We start from the raw sequence: 6,295 nt of genomic DNA, 5'->3' as shown, positions 1-6,295 counted from the left end.
TCAATACTGACTGCTTCAAATCAGAGAAGCACTCAGCCAGGTGCCTCTGTCTGTGGGTGTGACCAATGTGCAATATTTGTCCCCAAAGAAGCTGAGTTTGGTCATGTGATCTTATTCTAGACTAGACCTGCATCTTTCAGCATAATACCAGTACCTGCAGATTCTGAAGTGTTTACAATATGCCAGACATATTTTAAAATATTCCTATTTTAGCTCCACCATAGGGAAGCAGTTTCTATTGTTAACCAGTACACACAATGCATGCATGAGCAGATATAGAATTATTTAGAATTTATCTAGGTTTTACAAATTTAATCTAGAGAGCAGGAGATTTCTACCTAGAAAGTGGGAATGCAAACTCCCAGTAACTGTTTTAATCAATAATTAATCAGCTTACTCTCTCTGAATTCAGAAAAAAAATCAACAAAATTATATTGCATTATAACATACTATTATATATTACATTAATGAAACAAGAATAAGTATTACATCATACTGGCATTTGTTATCAAACAAATATATTAACTTTCCATGTTCTGCATGTTTTGTAGTTAGGGGTTGTACACAGAGAACAACTAGGATTAGGACATGGAGTTTATAATATTTTTATAATGATCACCGGAAGTTAACATGGGAAAATCTCTATCCACAACACCAAAGACATAGATTATTTAGTCAAGAGTCTAAACCCTACAGCACATGTCCCACATGAGTCCAGATAAAATCCAGAGCTCAGGACAGTGCCTCCCACGAGTCCAGCTGGAGATCCAGAGCCCACAAGAAGGACTCACACCAGTCTCTTTTACGGATCCATGCCAAGAAGACCCAAGGGTCAGCGGTGGAAGCCAGAAAGTCTATGCCAGCAGGATGAAGGAGCTGTGCTAGTGGGATGAGGGTTCTACGCTGGAGCCGAGAAGTCACACTCACAACAAAAAGCAGGGCTAGCCTGAAAGGCACCACAGCTGTCCTCAGCGACATGAAGGCCCCGAGCTCCTCCGACCACAAGCACAGTCGGGTATGTGCCAGGAAGCAGCATGACGAGTTCATTCTGGAGACCAAGCAGCACATGTCTTCTCCTCCGGAGCCAGGAAGCAATGCTCGATGTGAGGACCAAAGCTTCTCCAGGAGAACCAACAGCTCAAATAGCAACTCATAGGAGAACCCACAATGCCTCCTTAATGCCTCAATCCTTCCCAATCTCCCTTCTCCACCTATTTATCCTGGCTACCCTCCTCAGGTGGAACATCTTCTCTCAGTGCATGCTGATGTATCCAGCTGGCGTTAAGTTGACCATCAGTTCTCAGACCATAACAGCATGTTTATGTTTTTTTCCTAAATGCTGAGAAATGTACTTCATATGTTCATTACTATCTCAGTTATAAGTGAACATGGTTATTACTTTACACTAACCTAATGGACATGTTTCTGTTTTAAGTTTCCTCTATTATATTTATATTATAACATTTTTAAAAGCCTGGAATATTTTACATGAGATGCAATTAAAGCAAAATATTGTGGTCTGAGGATTCATGCACAATATTTTTTTGTTATTTCATCTCCCTTTCCACTAGACTCTTTCAATATATGTTTTCAGTTGAAACCATAAGTTCATAAATATTTTAACCTACCAATATCTGTTTATATGTATAATACTAATATATTCCACCAAATGTGTAATACATATTTTGTTATTTGTAATCTATAGAAACATTTCAGGCTGACTTTTCTTATCTTCAAAACAATAGCTTCTCCACATGGGTAATAATATACAACAGAAATGAAAGATGCCATCATTGTCTTAAAAGCTAACTAAGACTTTGTGATATGAGGGTCTCTTCCTATGAACTAGACCAGGAAGAATAAATATACAGAGTTTGTTAACAGCTACAAAGTGATGTGGGGTTCTGAGAAGTTGTAAAGAAGATCCTAGCTGAATACAGATATACATTATTCATCAGTTTCAGTTCCTTGGAATCACTCGGCTGAGAAAAAAATTGATAAATTCCCACATCTTATACTTTAAACACCACAACCGAAAGTGCACAGTAATCCAGAGGACATTACTTCAAAGAAAACTAGCAATGCAAAAGAAAATGAAAAATGAACAGACATGATGAAGACTTGAAAAAGTATAAAGGCTCTTCAAATATGAAAAGACTTTCCTCAAGAGTATCAAAAAATCAGTTCAAAATAAGACCACATTTATATAAACAAGGAGCCCTATATTGTAACACTGAAAATATTAATCACATGCTAATTTGTCTACTGTATAAGTCATTTTTATGAATATGAGTGACTGGACATGTAAGACACAAAAGAACAATGAGTAAATAACACAAAATCAGGTGCATTTTTCTTTTCTTTTCCTTAGACTTTACCCAAAGCCAGGGAAGCAGAATGATAAAGCGAAACTACTCCATGGTGACTGAGTTAATTCTACTGGGATTCACAGACCCAGTGGAGCTGCACCCCATTCTCTTTGTGGTCTTCTTAGTCTCTACCTTTCACTGTCACTGGGAATGTGACCATGATTCTTCTCATCAGAAGCGACCCGAAACTCCACACCCCCATGTACTTCTTCCTCAACCACCTCGCCTTTGTGGATTTCTGTTATGCCACCAATGTCACTCCCCAGATGCTGGTGAATTTCTTATCCAAGAGGAGTAAGATGGGCTGTCTCTCTCTCTCGTGGCTGCTCCTTACCTCTATGGCTTTGCAAATGGCCTGGAACAGACCATCCTGATATGTATGTGCCTGTGAAATGTATTAATAAACATATGCTTTTCTAACTAAAGTTTTTAATGACTATTTGGCAGGAGCATGGCTTCATGACTAAGTGCTTCGTAATCTGAGATATCATTATACTATCATTATACAGTGTTTACCTATTTCCAATACTCAATTTAGACAGAAAAGCATATTCAGAAGCAACTGAAACTAGGTGTAGGAATTCTGCCAATCTCGACAAGTGCAGTTATTTTTTACATGTTCATGGTAACTAGTGTATAAATATGTGCCTATTCTTTCCTCATCTGCTTAGAAAAAATATGGTAGTTAAATAACTTGAATTATTGCAGTCCCCAGGTCATTACACAAAGACATAATTACCTAGAATTTGAACATGGGAACTCTGACTTTCCTCTAAAGAGTAGCTTTGAATTTAGAGATGTCAATGGTTTAAACAAGCTCTTTGGCTCTTTTTCCTGTTACAATACATCTCAAGTCATTTAGGTTTCAATTTTCTTTGACTTCTGACCCCGCTACACGGAGTAGAATGAAGCCTCACAACTCTGTCTGTACCTTCCTTCTCTGGGTCTAACCTTCCTGGTTCTATTTGCTCTGTTCTCATCACCATCCACAGCACATCTTAAGGACTTTTGTCTTTTTTGGTGACCCACACACTGCCGATATTCATGGTTGACCCAGAGGAACCCTGGTTTTCACAAGAAATACAATCCTTCTTTGGATTTGGCCCCTCTACATGTTCAGTCATGCCTAGAATGTCAGCTCTTGAAAATTGAACTGCACCTATATAACACATCCTAGGCACAATATTCAAGGCACCATCTTACCCCTACAGGAGTTTTGAAAATTTGTTGGTAATCTGGAAATCTGAGTACCATTCATGATACACCAAAACTAGAGAAATAGTGGAAATATTGACACAGACACACATAGGAACTGCCTAAAGAAACTGAACACAAGGACAACTTTGCTTCATTTACCCAATCAGTCAGTTCAGAGCCAAAGCACACAGCTGGGAGCTCAGGCCAGCTTCTCTTTGAAGCACTGTGGAAGGCTGTGGCTTTTCTTGGTTTCCTTTTTTCCCCTCTCTATGGTTATTAATATGTATGCCCATGTTAAACTGTGAGACTTTGTTTTATTTCTCCCTGACAAAATCTAATTTTTCATATCAAGGATTAATGCTGAATGTGGTTCAGGAAATGAAGATTATGTTAGTGGGACTGCATGTCAGTCACATGAAGGATATACTTTTATCATATCATTGTTGTTATTCATAATCATTTATGACTCTGATCAAAGAATACTAGAGTTTTTATTTGGTTTCAGTACAAATGTGCAGGAGTATTATGTAAACTAGTAAATAAACATAAAGTCAGGCACGAACTTTGTATAAGTAGTCTATAATAATAGTCCATTTTTATGCATTAAGTACACTAATTACCAGTCTATCTATTGTCATTTAAACTAATATCAACATTTAGTTATTCATCCAGCAATTTTTAATTAAATAGAGTGTATCTACTGGCAGATGCAGATATACACAGAGGATGTCAAAATGAAATTGACATTAACTCTGTTCTCAGAGCATTTATAGTTCAGTAAGAGAGATAAACAAATTATTGGACAAGTAATACAAAACCAGCAGAGAGAAAATATCTAGGAGACTTCAAAAGAAGAAAATACTACTCAAGTTGAGAATGCTATGAACACAGTTAGTCCAAAGATCTTATGATTGCAGAAAATAGAACACCTTTTTATCTGTCCTAGAATTAAACCCAACATAAAAATGAGTACCTATAGGTTTGCTTTTACCAAAATATAATGATGACTTCATAAATTAATACCTTGTTGGTAAATGTGCTTTTGTAAATGTCTTCCCTGGGAGCCCTTAAGGGCATCCCATGGGTGATGTCTTGATTATTGCATCAGAGATGAGTATTTCAAGGCTAACTCTTCAGGTATAAATTCTCCCACTTTGAGAAACTTTGTCAAGCATAGGAAATCAATATCCTCCTACAGGTAAGTCCTGAGATTCAACACCTTGTAAGAAATTTGGTTTTGTTTTTACCATTTCTTTATCTGGAATGAAAGTGGACTTTGTAGAGACCACTGCAATAGTCACAGTAACAAAACAGTATCAGGAGCAGACTCAGAATCTCAACAAAGAGAGAAGTGACTTTTGATGCACCTCGAGGTCAGACAAGTGATACCATCATCCCAACCTAATTTATAGATCCACTACTCACAAAGCATATAAAATTTAGAGTGGCTTTTATGCTGAGCTCTAGCCAATGATTGGATTTTAAACAGTACATAAATTGTTTTTATTAACCATTTATTTCTTCAAACCAAGAAACTTCCAATTTGGTACAGGATACATTCCTAATCCACAAGCCTTTACTGTTTTCACACAATTTCTAATGAGACAAAAGTGTCAACAAACAGGTTTAGTTGAATATATTAGTGTAAGACAATGCAAGAGAGGAAAACAGTGGTGAAGCACTCATTCCTCATTTCAAAGAGCTTCCCTTTGGTATCAGTCATTTCAAATTTGTGCTGAAAGATGATGACAAAGTGGTACCCAGCATCACCAAAGACAGTTAGCTTTATAGCAGAAAGAAGTCATCCCTGCCCCATGAGGAATGAGGGTAGAATACTTCAATTCATTAGTTGCTCAGGCAATAGGTCCAGTTACAGTGTTGCAGTTCCCAGTTCTTTTGTTGCTTAGAAACCATTGGTCACTCTGATGAATATCTGGTCACTGTGATGCATATTGTTAGAACCAACCCCCAACTGACAAGCTCTTCTGACTGTACTTCCTGGTTGCTCATCACATATAAGCCCTAGACCATCCAAGATCCATCAGGGCTTGATATTTTGAGAATGATCCTGATCATCCTCATCAATGTAAATAAATGTGCCTCCAAAACCTGGGTGTCATTTCAGTGTTCCTGTTTGCCATAGTGCAAGGTGTGTGCTATGCTCTGTTTGTATCTTTTGTCAACATTGTCACAGGCTGAGTTGACCTATCAGCAAGAGAATCCCACTTTTTCTCATAGAAAAAAAACTATGAAGGGATTAAAATCATTGTTTCCCCCTGCATTGAACACAATGTTAAATCTTTCCTACCTTAAAAAAGTTTGGAGTTATCTTCAGTGATTCTATTACCTAAATTGAAAATTATTTTCTAATTGAATTATTATCCTTTGTAGGGGTGGTGTACTTCCTCCCATTTCCTCACTCATCTTTCTCTTAAAACAAGGGAGTCTCACTGACTCACAAGAAGGGATCCTCGCAATAAGAAATTTATGCATTTGTTGGAGGCCCATGGCACTGTGGCTCATAGCATATGAAGTGAGACTGAACAATCTTGGGCATTATTTGCAATGAAATGCTTGAATTTTTAAAAATGTAGACATGTCAATGGGAAGGGTAGCAAATACTCCTTTTCTCCAAGGTCTCACTAGTTTCTCGTGTGAGGCATAATTACATCAAATTCTTTCATGATTGTGGCTTCCCCGTGTGTATCACACAAAGCAAATCTTGTACT

The sequence above is a fragment of the Cavia porcellus genome, unplaced genomic scaffold, assembly GCF_034190915.1.
Source record: "Cavia porcellus strain 051 isolate PalLab524CR breed Dunkin Hartley unplaced genomic scaffold, mCavPor4.1 scaffold_5, whole genome shotgun sequence".
Lineage (NCBI taxonomy): Eukaryota > Metazoa > Chordata > Mammalia > Rodentia > Caviidae > Cavia > Cavia porcellus.
The sequence above is the reverse complement of the archived record's forward strand: the minus strand, read 5'-3'. Positions refer to the sequence as shown.